General features: G+C 40.8%; 1 protein-coding gene across 4 annotated transcripts in view; it reads left to right on the top strand.

The window, feature by feature from the left end:
• Window positions 1-20,601, top strand: part of pde8b (phosphodiesterase 8B) — a 259,858-nt gene that overhangs the window by 13,967 nt on the left and 225,290 nt on the right. The gene's annotated exons all lie outside the window — the stretch shown is intronic.

Genomic DNA, 20,601 nt, shown 5'->3' with positions numbered 1-20,601 from the left:
CTCTTTTGGGGTAGGAGTGACCTGTCCAAGAAGGACAGATTGTACCTAAATTAGAAGGGGACTAATATACTGGCAGGAAGATTTGCTAGAGCTGCTTGGGAGGATTTAAACTAGTAAGGTGGGGGTGGGTGTAGATTTGGGACCCAGGGAGATAGTGAGGAAAGAGATCAATCTGAGACTGGTACAGTTGAGAACAGAAGTGAGTCAAACAGTCAGGGCAGGCAGGGACAAGGTAAGACTAATAAATTAAACTGCATTTATTTCAATACAAGGGGCCTCATGGGAAGGCAGATGAACTCAGGGCATGGTTAGGAACATGTTACTGGGATTTCATAGCGGTTACAGAAACCTGGCTCAGGGTTGGGCAGCACTGGCAGCTTAATGTTCCAGGATACAAATGCTACAGGAAGGATAGAAAGGGAGGCAAGAGAGGGGGGGAATGGCGTTTTTGATAAGGGATAGCATTACAGCTGTACTGAGGGAGGATATTCCTAAATACATCCAGGAAGGTTATTTGGGTGGAACTGAGAAATAAGAAAGGGATGATCACGTTATTGGGGTTGTATTATAGACCCCCTAATAGTCAGAAGGAAATTTAGAAACAAACTTGTAAGGAGATCTCAACTATTTGTAGAATAATAGGGTAATTATGGTAGGGGATTTTAACTTTCCATATATAGACTGGGATTGCCATAGTGTTAAGGGTTTAGATGGAGAAGAATTTATTAAGTGTGTACAAGAAAATTTTCTGATTCAGTATGTGGATGTACCTACTAGAGAAGGTGCAAAACTTGACCTACTTTTGGGAAATAAGGCAGGGCAGGTGACTGAGGTGTCAGTGGGGGAGCACTTTGGGACCAGCGACCATAATTATATTTGTTTTAAAAAGTGATGGAAAAGGATAGACCAGATCTAAAAGTTGAAGTTCTAAACTGGAGAAAGGCCAATTTTGACGATATTAGGCAAGAACTTTCGAAAACTGATCATGGGCAGATATTCGCAGGTAAATGAACGACAGGAAAATGGGAAGCCTTCAGAAATGAGATAACGAGAATCTAGAGAAAGTATATTCCTATTAGGGTGAAAAGAAAGGCTGGTAGGTATAGGGAATGCTGGATGACTAAAGAAATTGAGGGTCTGGTTAAGAAAAAGAAGGAAGCATATCACAGTTATAGACATGATAGATCGAGCGAATCCTTAGAGGAGTATACTTAAGAGGGAAATCAGGAGGGCAAAAAGGGGATATGAGATAGCTTTGGCAAATAGAGTTAAGGAGAATCCAAAGGGTCTTTACAAATACATTAAGGACAAAAGGGTAACTTGAGAGAGAATAGGCCCCCTCAAAGATCAGCAAGGCAGCCTTTGTGTGGAGCCACAGAAAATGGAGGAGATACTAAATGAGTATTTTGCATCAGTATTTACTGTGGAAAAGGATATGGAAGACATCGACTTAAGGGAAATCGATGGTAATAGGGAATCATCTTGAAAAGTGTTCATATTACGGGGTGGGGGGGCCGTGCTGGATGTTATAAAATGCATGAAGGTGGGTAAATCCCCAGGACCTGATCAGGTATACCCTAGAACTCGGTGGGAAACTAGAGAAGTGATTGCTGAGCCCCTTGCTGAGATATTTGTATCATCGATAATCATAGGTGAGGTGCCAGAAGACTGGAGGTTGGCTAACGTGGTGCCACTGTTTAAGAAGGGTGGTAAGGACAAAGCCAGGGAACTATAGGGCAGTGAACCTGACGTCGGTGGTGGGTAAATTGTTGGAGGTAATCCTGAGGGACAGGATGTACATGTATTTGGAAAGGCAAGGATGATTAGGGATAGTCAACGTGGCTTTGTGCGTGGGAAATCATATCTCACAAACTTGATTGAGTTTTTGAAGAAGTAACAACGAGGATTAATGAGGGCAGAGTGGTAGATATGATCTATATGGACTTCAGTAAGGCGTTCAACAAGTTTCCCCACGGGAGACTGGTTAGCAAGGTTAGATCTCATGGAATACAGGGAGAACTCGCCATCTGGATATAGAACTGGCTCAAAGGTAGAAGTCAGAGGGTGGTGGCGGAGGGTTGTTTTTCAGATTGGAGGCTTGTGACCAGTGGAGTGCCACAAGGATCGGTGCTGGTAAGTTTGCAGATGACACCAAATTTGGAGGTGTAGTGGGCAGCTGAGAAGGTTACCTCAGATTACAACAGGATCTTGATCAGATGGGCAAATGGGTTGAGAAATGGCAGATGGAGTTTAATTCAGATAAATGTGAGATGCTGCATTTTGGGAAAGCAAATCTTAACAGGACTTACACACTTAATGGTAAGGTCCTAGAGAGTATTGCTGAACAAAGAGACTTAGGAGTGCAAGTTCATTGTTCCTTGAAAGTGGAATCAAAGGTAGATAAGTTAGTGAAGAAGGTGTTTTGTATGCTATCTTTTATTGGTCAGAGTATAGAGTACAGGAGTTGGGAAGTCATGTTGCAGCTGTACAGGACATTAGTTAGGCCATTGTTGGAATATTGCGTGCAATTCTGATCTCCTACCTATGTGAAAGATGTTGTGAAATTTGAAAGGGTTCAGAAACGATTTACAAGGATGTTGCCAGGGTTGAAGGATGTGAGCTATGGGGAGAGACTGAACAGGCTGGGGCTGTTTTTCCCTTGAGCGTCGGAGGCTGGGGGGTGACCATATCGAGGTTTACAAAATTATGAGGGGCGCAGATAGGATGAATAGACAAAGCCATTTTCCTAGGGTAGGGGAGTCCAGAACTAGAGGGCATAGGTTTAGGGTGAGAGGGGAAAGATATAAAAGAGACCTAAGGGCAACCTTTTCACGCAGAGGGTGGTATGTGTATGGAATGAGCTGCCAGAGGATATGGTGGAGGCTGGTACAATTGCAACATTTAAGAGGCATTTGGATGGGTATATGAATAGGAAGGGTTTGGAGGGATATGGCCGGGTGCTGGCAGGTGGGACTAGATTGGGTTGGGATATCTGGTCGGCATGGATGGGTTGGACTGAAGGATCTGTTTCCACGCTGTACATCTCTATGACTCTATGACATGGGAGAACAGGGGAATTTTATGTTTGGGCGATTTATTCGAGGGAGAGGTCCTGACGTCATTGAGTTGGTTAAGTCAGATGTATGGATTGTCCAATAGGGACCTTTTCAGATACTTCTAGATCAGGGACTCTATTCAGAGGAAGACCATGCTCTTGGCCCAATGATATAAATCAGACACGGAGAAAAGAATACTCTGGTGTACGGGTACTCTTCCACTTAATACTTTATACCATTTACATAAAGGTCGAGTCCTGGGGGATATGGAAGGACTTTGTAAGACGCGGAACTGAGAGTTAGGAGGGAATATTTTACCGGATATATGGGAAGACATGTGGGGGAATGTAAGGACAATTTCAGTATGTGACAGAGCGCAGGCTATGCAATTGAATATCTTACACAGGGCTCATATGGCACCAGGGAGGCTAGCTAAGTTCAAGAGAGGAGCATCATCAGGGTATCCCAAATGTAAAATTAATACAGGCGCTCTCATACACTGCTATTGGTCAGGTTGCAAGATCCAGAGATACTGGAGTGCTATAGTCAGGGAGTTAAAGGACATCCTGGGATTTGAAATTAACATGGATCCAGTAATTCTTCTTTTGGATTGCCGAATTTGCTCTCTCTGGGGGAACATGGGAAGAGATTGTGTAACATCCTTAGCCATTGCGCGAGGAAGAACATTCTACTGAATTGGACAGAAAAACAACCAGGCCTTATGGGATGGCGTAGGCTGGCAATGGAGCATCTCCCCCAAGATTACCTCAAATATGGTGCACCACAAAATGAAACAGTTTTATAGGACATGGTGGCCCTTTTTAAATTATATTGATGCTGACTTGTCGGCAATATTAGTCAGGGCCGTGATATAGCCATGGGAATCTTTACAGGTGCCTGTGGGGCCCTGAGAGGAGGAGACTGGAAAGGAAAGAATATGTGTATTGTTGTTGGTGCTCCCAGGGATGGGAGCCTCAATGGAGATGTAATGAGTAAGATAAAGTAGTGAGATATTATTTAATTTAATTTATTTGAATGTAGTTTAAGTTAATATTTATTTAATATGCTTGTAGTTTAGTTTTAGTTAAGTAGATATGTTTGTTTTGGTAGAATAGTGGATTGTTTATTAATAATGGTACAATGCTATGACCTTTTTTTGTACTACTTTTTTTCTGTTTTGATGGTGTTATTCTTTTTCTTTATATATAAATGTTTTGTAAAAGATTTGAAAAGCTTTTCAATAAAAATACTTATTAAAAAAAAGCAGTGCCTCGCAGCCAATCCCTGGAGTGTCAACTCGCAGTCTCTATTCCACAATCACCAAAGCTGCTTCAAAGCTCATGACTCAATTGTTTTTGCTGCAATTCCATTAGTGATCTTGATCCACAGTTTGGAAATCCCTGGATTTGAAGATAAGGGGTAGTACACTATAAGAGAGAGAGCAGGAAATAAAGGTTAAATGTTGTGGTCGATGTGGCAGCATTTGTAATTTAGCTCAAATAGTGATCATTACTTGGGCCACTGATACATTAGCAATGTGGAACCGGAAATCAAAATTACTGTTTCTAAATTTGTGAATGACACCAAATTGTGAGGCTCAGTCAGTACTAAGGACATCTGCAAGAAGACTAACAGAATGTGCATATAATTGTCGATGAATTGTGAGGTGAGTGTGAGGTATTACATTGTGGTAAGAATACTAATGAGATCACATTATCAGGAAAATAAGAATTCAGAATCTCTGCAGAAATATGAAGATATGGAAGTATAAATATACAAGTCATTAAAGTAACAACATAAATAAATATGGCTATAGATAAAGCTAGCCAAACATTGGATTGATTTCTTGAGGACTAGAGTTGAAGAGGTGAAGTAACGCTAAATTTTAATTGGATCACACTTCTTTCATATCGTTCTGGTTGTCATTTTATACTGAAGAGATAGGGACAGAGGATAAGATGCAGAACTATTTACAGGCAAATACCAGAAATGCAGGGTGATGTCCATTAATAAAGGATGAGCAGGCTGGGTCTCCTTTCTCTTGAAAAGATTAACACAGAGCTATTTAAAACGCTGAAGCCAAAGTATTTCGTATTCTAAATGGTTTTAATAGAATAAGCTCAGCATTCAGCATGTGTTGAAGATCACTGTTAGCAGTTGTTATATGATAATTGCAAATAAATTACATTGTCAATTCAGGAGGAACTTCTTTCCTAGACTGGACCTTTCTACCATGTGGAATGTTTCAGACCAATACTACAGATATATTTAAGAGAAGGCTTGATTGATGCATGATTTGAGAGGAGAATAGAGAGTTATGCTGTGAGTTAACTGAGGAAACGCACAAAAAAGCTTGACTGAAACATTAATATTGTCTTAAATTGATTGTGCCAAATATCTTGTTCTGTTTCCAAGCTATATATACAAAATACTTCTAGTACATAAATGCAAACAAAAAATAGCCATACAGTTGATGTTTGTGTGCTTGCCAATTTCTTAAACAATGTTGCTCAAACATCTTTATGTGTGAAAAATTGCTGCCATTTTCCCTGTATAGCAGTTGTGAAATATGTCATTGTATACTGTTTTCAGTGTAAGTTGTTTTGTTTTTCACTCATAAAATAAGGTTCGGAGTTTAGACTCCAAGTGTGAAGGCTCAGCATTCAGAGACTTAGCATTGATCCTTGAGGTACATTGCTGGATGCCAGCCTCCCGTCACACAAACAGCCTTCTACCGCCCTCAGCTCCTGCTACAAAGCTAATTTTGGATCCACCTTGCCAAGTTACTCTGGATCCCATGTGCTTTTGCTTTGTTGATTAGTCTCCAGTGGGACTTTTGCTGAAGGCCTTCCTGAAATCCATATAAATTGCATCAATTACACTATTCTCATTTACACACTTGGTCATCTCAAAAAGCTCAATCAAATTTGTTAGACATGACAAAGCTGGGCTGACTATCCCTGATCAAACCTTGCCTATCCTAGTGTAGAATTATTTCTGGCTTTCAGAATGGTCTCCAATATAAGGATATGAAAGGGTACAGTTTCTCTACCACTGATGTGAGACTCACTGGACTGTAGTTCCCTGGTTTATCTCTGTCCCTCTTGAAAATTGGAACCACATTAGCTATCCTCCTTCCTCTGGCACCTCCTCAGTGGCCAGAGAGGAATTAAAAATTGGGCCAGAGTCCCTGTAATTTCTCCCATCTTCTCCCACAACAGCCTGGAATACCACTCATCTGGACTATGGAATTTTTCCACTTTTAAGCCTTCCAAAATCTCATCACTAGTCAATGGGGAATTGACAAAAAAATTTGTAAGGAGATCTCAGTTATCTGTAGGAATAATAGGGTGGTTATGGTAGGGGATTTTAACTTTCCAAACATAGACTGGGACTGCCATAGTGTTAAAGGTTCAGATGGAGAGGAATTTGTTAAGTGCGCACAAGACAATTTTCTGATTCAGTATGTGGATGTACCTACTGGAGAAGGTGCAAAACTTGACCTACTTTTTGGAAATTAGGCAGGGCAGGTGACTGAGGTGTCAGTGGGGGAGCACTTTGGGGCCAGCGACCATAATTCTATTAGATTTTAAAAAGTGATGGAAAAGGATAGACCAGATCTAAAAGTTGAAGTTCTAAATTGGAGGGAGGCCAATTTTGACGGTATTAGGCAAGAACTTACAAAAGTTGATTGGGTGCGGATGTTCACAGTTTTAAGGATGGCTGGAAAACGGGAAACCTTCAAAAATGAGATAGTGAGAATCCAGAGAAAGTATATTCCTGTCAGGGTGAAAGGAAAGACTGGTAGGTGTAGGCATTGCTGGATGACTAAAGAAATTGAGGTTTTTGTTAAAAAAAAGAAGGAAGTATATGTCAGTATAGACAGCACGGATCGAGTGAATCCTTAGAAGAGTATAAAGGCAGTAGGAGTATACTTAAGAGGGCAATCAGGAGGGCAAAAAGGAGATATGAGATAGCTTTGGCAAATAGAATTAAGGAGAATCCAAAGGGATTTGTAAATACATTAAGGACCCAAGGGAGAAAATAGGATCCCTCAAAGATCAGCGAGGCAGCTTGTGTGCAACCAGAAGGAATGGGAGACATACTAAATGAATATCTTGCATCGGTCATTTACTGTGGGGAAGGACATGGAACATACAGAATATGGGGAAATTGATGGTGACATCTTGAAAAATGTCCATATTACAGAGGAGGAAGTGCTGGATTTTATAAAATGCAAAAAGGTAGATAAATCCCAGGACCTGATCACGTGTATCCTAGAACTCTGTGAGAAGCTAGGGAAATGATTGCTGGGCCTCTTGCTGAGATATTTGTATCATCGATAGTCACAGGTGAGATGCCGGAAGACTGGAGGTTGGCTAACCTGGTGCCACTGTTTAAGAAGGATGGTAAGGACAAACCAGGGAACTACAGACGGTGAGCCTGACGTCGGTGATGGGCAAGTTGTTGGAGGGAATCCTGAGGGACAGGATGTACATGTATTTGGAAAGGCAAGAACAGATTAAGGATAGTCAACATGGCTTTGTGTGTGGAAAATCAAGTCTCACTCACTTGACTGAGTTTTTTGAAGAAGTAACAAAGAGGATTGCTGAGGACCGAGTGGGTGGACATGATCTATATAGACTTCAATAAAGCATTTGACAAGGTTCCCCATGGTGGACTGGTTAGATAGCATGGATAGGTACCCCCCCTTTGATGTTGTGGCCATTTTGGAAACATAGATCGAGCAGGGTGAGGAATGGATGCTGCAGGTTCCAGGGTTTAGATCTTTCATTAAGAAAAGGCAAGGCAGTAAAAGAGGGGGAGGCATGGCCTTGTTAGTCAAGGATCGTATAACGGTGGCTGAGAGAACATTTGACGAGGACTCGTCTACTGAGGTAGTCTGGGCTGAGGTTAGACACAGGAGAGGAGCGGTCACACTGCTTGGAGTTTTTTATCGGCCTCCGCAGAGTTCCAGGGAGGTAGAAGAGAGGATTAGCAAAATTATTCTGGGTAGAAGTGAAAGGAACAGGCTGGTCATTATGGGGGATTTTAACTTCCCCAACATTGACTGGAAATGCTATAACTCTAGTATGTCAGATGGATCAGTTTTTGTCCAATGTGTACAGGAGGGTTTCCTGACACAGTATGTCGAAGGGCCAACAAGAGGGGAGGCCACACTGGATCTGGTGCTTGGTAATGAACCAGGCCAGGTGTTTGATTTAGTTGTAGGTGAGCACTTTGGAGAGAGTGACCATAATTCAGTTACATTTAGTTTAGCAATGGAAAGGGATAGGTACATACCACCGGTCAAGAGTTATCGATGGGGCAAGGGCAATTATAATGCGATTAGGCAAGAATTAGGATGCATAGAATGGGATAGCAAAATGCAGGGAATGCAGACAATGGAAATGTGGAGCTGGTTTAAAGAACATATATTGCATGTCCTTGACAGGTATGTCCCGATCAGGCAGGGAGGAAGTGATAAGGTAAGGGAGCCGTGGTTTACTACAGAAATTGCATCTCTTGTTACGAAGAAGAAGGAGGCTTATGTGTTGATGAGACAAGATGGTTCAGATGAGGCGATGGAGAGTTACAGATCAGCTAGGAAGGATTTAAAGAGAGAGTTAAGAGCAAAGAGAGGACACAAGCAAATAGAATAAAGAAGAATCCTAAAGCTTTCTATAGGTATGTAAGGAATAAAGGGATGACTAGGTTAGGAATAGGGCCAGTCAAAGACAGAAGTGGGAAGTTGAGTGTGGACCCTGTGGAGATCGGAGAGGTGCTAAATGAACATTTCTCATCGGCTTTCACTCAGAAAAAGGAGAATATTGTAGAGGAGAAGAATGAGGTATGAGATATTAGACTAGAAAGGATCGAGGTTAGTTACAAACAGGTGTTATCAACTCTAAAAGGAGTGAAAGTAGACATGTCCCCTCGGCCAGTTGGGATTTATCCAAGGATTCTCTGGGAAGCTAGGGAGGAGATGCAGAGCCTTTGGCTTTGATATTTGAGTCGTCATTGTCTACAGGTTTAGTACCAGAGAAATGTTGTGTCCTTGTTCAAGAAGGGCAGTAAAGATGACCCAGTGAGCCTTACTTCTATTGTAGGAAAGATTTTGGAAAGAATTATCAGAGATAAGATTTATAATCATCTGGCAAGCAATAATTTGATTTTAGATAGTCAACATGGTTTCGTCAAGGGCAGGTCATGTCTCACAAACCTCATTGAGTTTTTTGAGAGGGTGACCAAGCATGTAGATGCGGGTCGGGCAGTTGACGTGGTATACACGGACTTCAGTAAAGCCTTTGATAAGGTTCCACATGGTAGGCTATTGGAGAAAATGCAGAGGCATGGAATTGAGGGTGATTTAGCAGTTTGGATTAGAAACTGGCTTTCTGAAAGAATGCAGCGAGTGGTGGTTGATGGAAAATATTCAGCCTGGAGTCCGGTTACTAGTGGTATGCCAGAAGGATCTGTTTTGGGACCACTGCTGTTTGTCATTTTTATAAATGACTTAGACGCAGGTATAGGTGGATGGATTATTAAATTTGCAGATGACACTAAAGTCGGTGGAGTAGTGGAGAGTTTGGAAGAATGTTACAGGTTGCAGGGGGACTTGGATAAACTGCAGAATTGGGCTGAGAGGTGGCAAATGGTGTTCAATGCAGCTAAATCTGAAGTGACACACTTTGGGAAGAATAACAGGAAGGCAGAGTACTGGGTCAATAGAAAGATTCTTGATCGTGTGGATGTGCAGAGGGATCTTGGAGTCCAAGTACATAGATCCCTGAAAGTTACCACCCAGGTGGATAGTGCTGTTAAGAAGACATACGGTGTGTTAGGTTTCATTGGTAGAGGGATTGAGTTCCGGAGCCGCAATATCATGCTGCAACTATACAAAACGCTGGTGCGGCCAGAATTGGAATATTGTGTACAGTTCTGGTCGCCATATTTCGGGAAGGATGTGGAAGCATTGGAAAAGGTGCAGAGGAGATTTACCAGGTTATTGCCTGGTTTGGAAGGAAGGTCTTATGAGGAAAGGCTGAGAGACTTGGGTCTGTTCTCATTGGAAAGAAGGCTAAGAGGGGATTTGATAGAGAGATACAAGATGATCAGAGGATTAGATAGGGTAGACAGTGAAAGTCTTTTTCCGAGGATGATGACATCAGCTTGTATGAGGAGGCATAATTACAAATTGAGGGGTGATAGATTTAAGACAGATGTCAGAGGCAGGTTCTTTATGCAGAGAGTGGTAAGGGTGTGGAATGTCCTACCTGCTAATGTAGTCAACTCAGCCACATTAGGAGATTTAAACAATCATTAGATAAGCACATGGATGATTTTGGGATAGTGTAGGGGACGAGCTGAGAATAGTTCACCGTCGACGCAACATCAAGGGTCGAAGGGCCTATTCTGTGTTGTATTGTTCTACATTCTATGATTTAGATTTAGCTTCCCTACAGTGTGGAAACAGGCCCTTCGGCCCAACAAGTCCACACCGACCCTCCGAAGAGTAACCCACCATGGCCAATTCACCTGACCTGCACATCTTTGGAATGTGGGAGGAAACCGGAGTACCTGGAGGAAACCCACGCAGACACCTGGAGAATGTGCAAACTTCACATAGACAGTCGCCCAAGGCTGAAATCGAACCTGGGACCCTGAGGCAGTAATGCTAACCCTGAGCCACCATGCCACCGTTAGCAAGGTTAGATCACATGGGACACAGGGAGAACTAGCAATTTGGAAACAGAACTAGCTCAAAGGTAGAAGACAGAGGGTGGTGGTGGAGGTTGCTTTTCAGACTGGAGGCCTGTGATCAGTGGTGCACGACAAGGATTGGTGCTGCGTCCAATGCTTTTCGTCATTTATAAAAATGATTTGGATATGAACATAGGAGATATAGTTGTTACGTTTGCAAATGACACCAAAATTGGAGGTGTAGTGGACAGCGAAGAAGGTTACCTTAGATTACAAAAGGATCTTGATCAGATGGGCCATTGGGCCAAGGAGTAGCAGATAGAGTTTAATTTAGACAAATGTGAAGTGCTACATTTTGGAAAGGCAAATCAGGGCAGTACTTATACATGTAATGGTAAGGTGCTGGGGAATGTTGCTGAACTAAGAGACCTTGGAGTGCAGGTTCATAGTTCCTTGAAAGTAGAGTCTCTGGTAGATAGCGTAATGAAGAAGGCATTTAGTATGCTTTCCTTTATAGGTCAGAGCATTGATTATAGGAGTTGGGAGGTCATGTTGTGACTGTACAGGACATTGGTTAGGCCCCTATTGGAATACTGTGTGCAATTTTGGACTCCCTACAAAGGGAAGGATGAGGTTGTTTAGTTGACTGGGTTTTCCCTGGAGTTTTGGAGGCTGAGTAGAGACCTTTATAGAGGTTTACAAAATCATGAGGGGCATGGATAGGTCTTTCCCCTTGGTTGGGAAACTAGCGGGAATAGGTATGATGATATTGTCCTTGCTGATGATGTTTGGTGTTTGGTGTATGTGTCTTTGGTTCTTCTAATAATGTAGTCAGTGTTTCCTTGGCTAGGTTGATATTGATGGATGTCATCTAAAGTCATTTACAAAATACCATGCAAGAACTGTAACAAACACTATATTGGACAAACAGGCAGAAAACTAGCCACCAGGATACATGAACATCAACTAACCACAAAACTACATGACCCACTCTCACTAGTATTCTTACATACGGATGAGGAAGGACACCACTTCGACTGGGACAACTCATCCATCCTAGGACAAGCCAAGCAAAGACATACACGAGTATTTCTAGGAGTATGGCATTCTAATTGGAACTCTATCAACAAACATATTGACTTGGATCCTATTTACCAACCTCTGAGGAAAAACAAACAGGAAATGACATCACCATAAGAAATGACATCACCAGCCATAGGAAACTCAAAAATATAAATAAAAAGTGGGCTACACCCCGGTGCTTCATTCGGAGGCTCACTGGAGATGTTACCTAGTATGGTGATGAAATGTCTGAAAATGAACCTTCCAGCTCTACATCCATAGCAAACTTACATCCAGGAAATATATGTATAGAGCATATTGACACCCAATCAATGTCTTGCCCTACTCTTCCTTCCTAGAAAATTCTTATGTCTTTTGGCACAATGATTGGAAAGGCCACATACTTTCTGTACTTTAGAGAAATCAATTGAGGAGTATAAGAAGGCCTGAGGTGCCTTTGATGCTGAGAAGCAGTTTTGCTTGGGTAGAGAGTCTAGTACGATAGGGGTACTGTCTTTTGAACCCAAATGGGAAGAAATTCCAACACTGAGGTTTGAGTGTGTTTGGAGAGTGCTGTGGATTCTCAAATTCTGAGTATATTTCAGGAATATTCAGAATATTCTGAATCTACAGATTCAGAAATCTGTAGCTTTTTCAGACCTATGGAAATCAATAGAACCTTTGTTAGTCAGTAATTCATGGTTATTGTTAATAAGGCTAATAATTATTTTACATCCTTAAATTCTCAGGCAACAGTGACAGTGAGTTGCCATCTTTGAACCACTGTTGTTGGTACACACAGAGACACACCCAGGGCTATTAGGGAGGAGTTTCGGGATTTTGACCCATTGATTATAAACAACAGTATAATTCAAAGTCAGGATAATGGTTGACTTCTTGGAAGCATGTAATGGTAACAGCACAGAAACCGATCAGTACATTTGTCATGAGTGTACTGACTCGCCAAAGAAGTAGTTTACCTAGTGCCAAGGTTCTGCCTTCTCCCCATAGCCCTGATTCCTTTTCAGATAAGGTTGCAGGATCAAATAGTACTTTGGAGGAACATCTGTAAATGGTACAGAGTGCTACTTCTATACGTGGATATTGAATGGAGTGAATGTTTAAGGTGGTTGGTAGGCTTGTCAAAGTAATGATATTCAAATTCCATTACCTATATTTTAATACCTGGGACCTTAATGGAATGGTTTCAAAAAGTAAAAATACTTATTTAAAATGTCCACAATGATTGGCTGATCACTGTTAAAAAACACACAACATCAAGTTATAGTCCAACAGATTTATTTGGAAGCACCAATTTTCGGAGTGCTGCTCCTTCACCAGGTGGTTGTGAAGTATAAGATTGTAGGACACAGAATTACAATCTTATGATCTTATACTCCACAACCACTTGATGAAGGGCTACTGCTTCCAAATAAACCTGTTGGACTATAACCTGATGTTGTGTGAATTTTAACTTTATACACCCCAGTCCAAACCGGCATCTCCAAATCATGGCTGATCACTGGTTTCATGAAGCTGGACTAACCTATGTGAGATAAACAAAACTAGTCTGAGCCAAAAAGATCCATTTTAAAAGACATTGAAACTCAGATCTCAATCACATATTTGATCATACCTTTATGGATAACTTTCACATTTTGACAATGAAAGAATCACCTGTAAGTTATCTAGCTCAGAAAACAATGAGTTCAGACATGATAATACATAAGTTTTATATCTTTTATGTAAGTTTCATTTATCGGTGATGAAGAGACACCTGTGAATTATCTAGCTTGGAAAACAATGAATCCAGGCTAGCAACGTACAAAGCAGCTGATTTGGTAGAGAGAAAGATGTATTTATAATTGAGACAAGAGAATGGTTTCTCTCTCTCTGTCTCTCACGCGTGCGCTTTCTCTCTCTCTCTCTTCGCACTCTGTCTCTTTCACGCTCTCTCTCTCTAATTGGCACTCTCTCTCTCTCTCTCTCTCTCTAACTCGCTCTCTCTCTCTAATATGCTCTCTCTCTCTAATTTTCTCTCTCTGTTTTTTCTCAGTTTCTCTTGAAGAATGCAGTCCAATAATAAAGATAATTGAAGCAATATTCTTTCATCTAAAACTTAAAGATGTCAACAATATTCAGAATATAAGACATCAATTAAACAAACAACTATGATTTCAGATAAAACCTAATACTTGAAGGGTATGATGAGGACTTTTAAATTGCATATTCTTTTATCCTTGTTTTATACTAGGAAAACTGTCTTTTTCATATTTTATACCTGTAGTTTTGTATGTTTTTAATGTATTTAATGTTTTAATTTTATTTTTATTAATAAATAAAATATTTTTTATTTTAATGTTTTAAGCAATTTTATTGCTTGGGATCAGCACATGATAAGATCCACTTGGCAAAAGTGAGGACTGCAGATGCTGGAAACTAGAGTTTAGATTAGAGTGGTGCTGGAAAAGCACAGCAGGTTAGGCAGCATCCAAGGCTCAGGAACTCAACCTTGCTATTGTCTCATTATTTGATTCTATTGAACTAGCAAACTGTGGTGTTAATGGAGTGATATGCAGCTATGTGTTAAAACATTTAAAATGTTTGTTGCATCCAACTGAGGGGTTTTAAAAGAGGAAACTCTAATTTATCCCTCCTCACCTGGCTAAAGAAGTTGTTTTGTCCTGATTTGAGTCAAGATCCCTGTGTTTTGGAGTTGCACTCTTACAGGGGAGAGAGGTTTTACAATACTGCTGACTTATGCTATCTAATGGGCAGGCTTTTGGAAGTCAGAAGTTGAGTTATTTGCTACAGAATCCCAGCTTCTGACTTGCGGATAGCCACCGTATTTATTTGTTAGGTGCAGTCATATTTCTGAGCTGTAAATGTGTTGCTGGAAAAGTGCAGCAGGTCAGACAGCATCCAAGGAACAGGAGATTCGATGTTTCGGGCATAAGCCCTTCTCCTGAAGAAGGGCTTATGCCCGAAACGTCGAATTTCCTGTTCCTTGGATGCTGCCTGACCTGCTGTGCTTTTCCAGCAACACATTTTCAGCTCTGATCTCCAGCATCTGCAGACCTCACTTTCTCCTCGCAGTCATATTTCTGGCCAGTACTGGTTTCCAGTATGTTGATGGTTGGGGACTTAGCGATGATAAGTGAAAGAGGTTTGATACTTTATTGTTAGCAATAGCCATGCCTTGATAATCGTGTGACACCAATGTTACTTGCAACTCATCTGTCCAAGTGTGAATGGCATGTTGTTCTTGCTGTTTCAATATCTGAGGAACTTGGATCAGGGTGAGAAACTGAAGTTGATGTGGAATTTCAGGCATGCACTTGAATGGCAGTGGGGGCGAAATCAAGTGTATGGCTCAATCTTTCTCTTATTTCTTTTGTTTCCTGGGAGACAGCTTTTACCTTCAAGTACAACTCGCTGGTCTGCAGCATGTTTGATAACAGGGTGGAGAAGTGCTCTCCTCTACTTATAGCTGGATATTTTGTAGGAGGAAACATCAATCCATAATTTTATCTTCACGGCAATAGTCAGGTACAGTGTAGAGCTTTGTGTTGGTAGAGCAGTAGCTCTTTGAGGGCTGTGGCTTTTATTCTCCCTTTCACATGTATCCATTGCACTGCCTGTGCTCACAGAGAATATATATATATATATATATAGTCTGTAGTAATGATTGAAATTAGCTGACTATGCTGAGTATGATAATAAGGTTTCATAAATTCCATTGTACAATTATTTTGTTACACACAGTCATCCTCACTTATTTATCTTGTTTAACTCTCCAAGGAGTTACGGATTTTGGAGATAAAAATTGGATGCATAAATGCAGCACCGGGATGAAAGGAAAGAAAGAGTTAAAAATTTGAGCTGAGTTAATGGTGAATGATCATTTTATATTGTTTTATTCATTCTGATGCCTCCAGGAAAACTGTCACAGTGAAACACATGGTTTCACTAAAGTACATCATGTATTTTGCAAGTCAGATGGTAAGCACTGAAACTCATGAGTTATACACATGAAATTAAAGTATTTGGAACGCTAACTTCATCTTTGTTCAACATACTGCCGTAAGGCTACTAAACAGGCAATGGCAGATAATAAATTTTCATGATTTAACATGTATGAAGGGTGTGATTTTTGGAGTATCAATGACACTGGGGTGGGATTGAGGACATCTAAAGCATTTCCTTCAATGTAGATTAATTTAGTATGAATGGGTTCTCTTTAAAGAGGAGAATGAGATCGCGGTTCAGTGAGACCACTATGGCAACACTCAGAAAGGTGAGGGGCATTGTTAACAAGGAATCTTGTTACCACCACTCTTTGCTGTCTGATGCCTCCAAGACTAGTGGTAAAGAGAAAATCAGACTAGGGGATGCAGGACTATCTTGCCACAGCGAAGGACCAGCTGAAGAATTCTACCTCTTTGTTGAGAATGTGATCTCAGCCCTACGCACATGAGGGTTCTGGTAACACTTTCATAGCATCCTTCTGATAGGAAGAAAACCAATATTGCACGCAGTAATCCAAAGGTGGCCTAACCAATGTTCTGTACAGCTGCAACATGACCTCCAATCAGGTACTCAATACTCTGACCAATAAAGGAAAGCATACCAAACTCTTTTCAGCAAATCAATAGAAGCCCAACTGTGCTTGAATCGATGTTTCCGTGGGGAAACAAGTCTGAAACCAAGGTCAGAAGCTACTAGGAATGTTTGAAAAGCTAATGGTCTTTTCATGGCGCTTGAAGGACTGTTGTTACCATTGTCATACAGGGAAAGTTGAAGCCTCTTTCTGCCCCTGACCACAATCATTTCCACCCAGTAACCTCTTCCTCAGTCCTCACCAGCAAGCAGGTTAACAACTGATTTCTCACCTGATCTTTCTGGAATTGTATCCGCTCAGTGAATTATTCCAGTGCAGAAAGCTGGCAAGTGAACTGCTGGCATTCCTCCTTCAGGGAAATGATGACAGTGAGGCAGCTGAAAGGAAGAGGAAAGAAATGGACTTCTAATAGTCTGAGAGGAGTTGTTGCATGCTCAAGGTTTCTTTAGGAACTGTAAATTGTTTACCTAACTTTTTTCCATTCCTCTGTTTAAAAATTAAGAGAAATTAAAGAACAGGAGTACATCATTCAGCCTGTCAAACCTACTGTGCCATTTAATGGATTGTGACTGATCAACTATTGCAGCGCCACTTTCTTACACTATCACTATCCCTTGAAGTAATGAGTCTCCAGAGGTCTATCAATTTCTGTCTTGAACCTGCTCAGTCATTGCTTGAGCTCCCATGGCCTTCTGGGCTTTGATAATTCCAAAGATTCACCATGCTCTGAAGGAATTCATTTCCATCTCTGTTGTAAAAGGTCTACCCCATACTTTGAGATTCTGCTGCCAGTTCTGGACTCACCATCCAGGGGAAACATCCACACACACCCTGTCACATGCTGCAAAAGCAAAACAAATTCAAGTTTCAACAACATCCTTTCTCAACTTTCAAAACTCAGGTGAGATCAAGGACCCAGAATCCTCAATATTTCTTCATTAGCCCAACCTGCAATCTGAGGGATCAGCCTGCTGACTCCCCTGAATATTAAGTATTTGCTTCCTTAGGTAAAGAGACCAAATTTATACACAATATGCCAGGTGCAGTGTAATTAGTTCTGTACAACTGTATTCAAATCCCCCCGGTATGACATCCAGCACATCATTTGTCTTCCTAATTGCTCACTGAACATATTAGTTCAGTAATGGACTGAAGAATGGCAGATAGAGTTTAATTTAGATAAATGTGAGGTGCTGCATTTTCAAAAGGCAAATTAGGGCAGGACTTACACACTTAATGGTAAGACCTGGGGAGTATTGCTGAACAAGGAGACCTTGGAGTACAGGTTCATAATTCTGTGAAAGTGGAGTCGCAGGTAGATAGGATAGTGAATAAGGCATTTAGAATGCTCATCTTTATTGGTCAGTGCATTGAGTTTGGAGGTCATGTTGTGGTTGTACTTGACATCAATTAGGCCACTACTGGAATGCTGCATTCAATTCTGGTCTCCCTGCTGTAGGAAGGATGGTGTTAAACATGAAAGGGTTAAGGTAAGATTTACAAGGATGTTGGCAAGTTTGGAGGGTTGAGCTAAAAGGAGAGGCTGAATAAATTGGGGCTATTTTCGCGAGAGTGTCGGAGGCTGAGGGGTGACCTTTATAGAGGTTTATAAAATCACGAGGGGCATGGATACAATGAATAACCAAGGTCTGTTCCTGAGGGTATGAAAGTCCAAACCTAGAGGGCATGGATTTAAGGTGAGAGTGAAAAGATTTAAAAAGGACCTAAAGGGGCAACTTTTTCACATAGTGAGTTGTGCGTGTATGGAATGGACTACCCGAGGAGGTGGTGGAAGCTGGTACAATTACAAAATATGCATCTGGATGGATAAATGAATAGGAAGGTTTTAGAGAGATATGGGTCAAGTGCTGGCAAATAGGACTCAATTAATTTACTTCGCCTGTTCAAGTCCCTTTGAAGCTTCCTACAGCCTTCTCACAACTTCCAAATCCACCTAATTATCTGTTATCAGTGAATTTAGAAATATTACTGATCCCTGCATCCAGATCATTTATAAAAAATATATGAACAGCTATAGGCCAAATAGTCCTAGTAGTAATAACCTGTGCTTCTGAGAGTCATCATTTATCCTTATTCTTTGGCTTTTGTCAATTAAAAATATTGTACAGTCAGAGTTACACAGTACCAGTAGAGGCCCTTTGGCTGACCTATCCACACTCATCCCACTTTCTAGCGCTAGGCCCTCAGCCTTGAATGTTATGATAGTTCAAGTGCTCATTCAACTACTTTTTAAAGGTTGTGAAGTTTGCCACGGATGCTACCCAGTGCATGTTCAGATTCCCACCATCCTCTGGTGAAAAAGAATTTCTCCATATCCCCTCTAAACCTCCTGCCTTACACCTTAAAATCACACCCCCTCATTATTGATTAAGGGAATAGCTGATTCCTATCTACTGTGTCTACATTGTCTTAATCTTGTGTCTTCATTCAAGTCTCCTCTTAGCCTTCTCTGCAAGAAAACAATCCAAGCCTATCCAGTCTCTCTCTTCATAGGTAAAGTGCTCCATCCCAGGCAACATCGTGATGAATCTGCATCCCTTCCAAAGCAATCACATTCTTCCTATTATGTGGTGACAATAACTGCACACACAACTCCAGCTGTGGCCTATTTTCAGTCAAAATCTCCCAAAAAACTCCATCAAAACCTCCCAAATCTATGCCATGTCTGATAAAGTCAAAAATCACACAACACCAGGTTATGCAACAGGTTTATTTGAAAGTACAAGCTTTCAAAGCACTGCTCCTTTTGCAAGTAGCTACCAAACGTTAGTGCTTCCAAATAAATCTGTTGACCCATAAGCATGGTGTGTGATTTTAACTTTGTCTACCCAATCTAATACCGGCACCTCCACATCATGACTGATAAAGGCAATGTCTGTATGCCATCTTAACTACCCTATTGACCTGTCCTGCCACATTCAGTGATCTGTGGACAAGCACCCCAAGATCCCTTTATTCCTTTGTGCTTCCTAATGTCCTGCCATTCATTGAGTACTCCCTCAATTCTGTATACTCTAATTTTGTTCACTAATCTGTGTGGGAGTTTATCAAAAGCCTTTTCAAAATCCAGATACACCACATCTACTGTTTCACCTTTTTCAGTGCGACAGATAAACACTCAAGAAACTCCAAGATTTCCTTCCATAAATCCATGTTAACTCTGGCCAATTTTTACCATTTTTAAAAAGTACCCAAATGTGCCTATGTATAGTAGATTCTAACATTTTCCCTTCAACTGATATCAGCAGACCTATAGTTCTCAATTCTCCTTCTGTCCCTCCCTTCTTAAAAAATGTCTTAAATTTGCTACTTTCCAGTCGGCATGAATCTTTCTGGATTCAAGAAATTTGAAAGATAGCCATCAATACAGCCATTATCTCTATAGAAACATCCTTCATCACTCTACGCTATGGCTCATGTGGTTCATGGAATTTATCAACCTTCAATCCAGATAACATTTCACATTGTACATCTTTACTATTTTCTCAGTTTTTCAGTTCAACAAATTTCCTCTTTCATGGTAACAGACACAAAGTAATTATTTAGTGTCACTAGCAATTCCTTGTTCAGCGCTGTAAATTATCTTGTCTCCACCTGTAATAGGCCCACATTTGTCACAGACAATCTTTTCCTTTTCACATAACTAAAGCTTTTACTGTTTTTTTTTTGCTAGGTTGCATTCATTTTATTTTGTTATCAGCTTCTTGGTCCTGCTTTGCTGGTTTTAATTTGCTCCCAGTACCTAGGCTTACTACTTTTTTTGGCATTCATATAGACCACTTCCTTTGATCGAATACATTCTCTAACTTCTTTTGTTAATCACAATTGGTTCACTTTTCCATTTGATTGTTTGTGCCTTAGAGAAATGTATATCTATTATAGACCATGTGGTGTTTGTTCAAATATTAGTCATTGTCAATCTACTGTCAAATATTTTAGTGTATTTTCCCACAGCCGATATGCGCCATATACCTTAATAATTTCCATATCTCCATCATGTTTTATGGCACTACCACCACACTAAATGGGATAGATTTTGAACAGATCTAGCAGTTCATGACTGGGCATCCATGAAGCGCTGTAGGCCATCAACAGCAGCAGAATTGTACTTCAGCACAATCTGCAAACTCATGGTCT

Source organism: Hemiscyllium ocellatum, chromosome 2, assembly GCF_020745735.1.
Source record: "Hemiscyllium ocellatum isolate sHemOce1 chromosome 2, sHemOce1.pat.X.cur, whole genome shotgun sequence".
NCBI classification, from domain to species: Eukaryota; Metazoa; Chordata; class Chondrichthyes; order Orectolobiformes; family Hemiscylliidae; genus Hemiscyllium; species Hemiscyllium ocellatum.
Note: the sequence above shows the minus strand (reverse complement) of the source record. Positions and strands in the feature narration are given on the sequence as shown.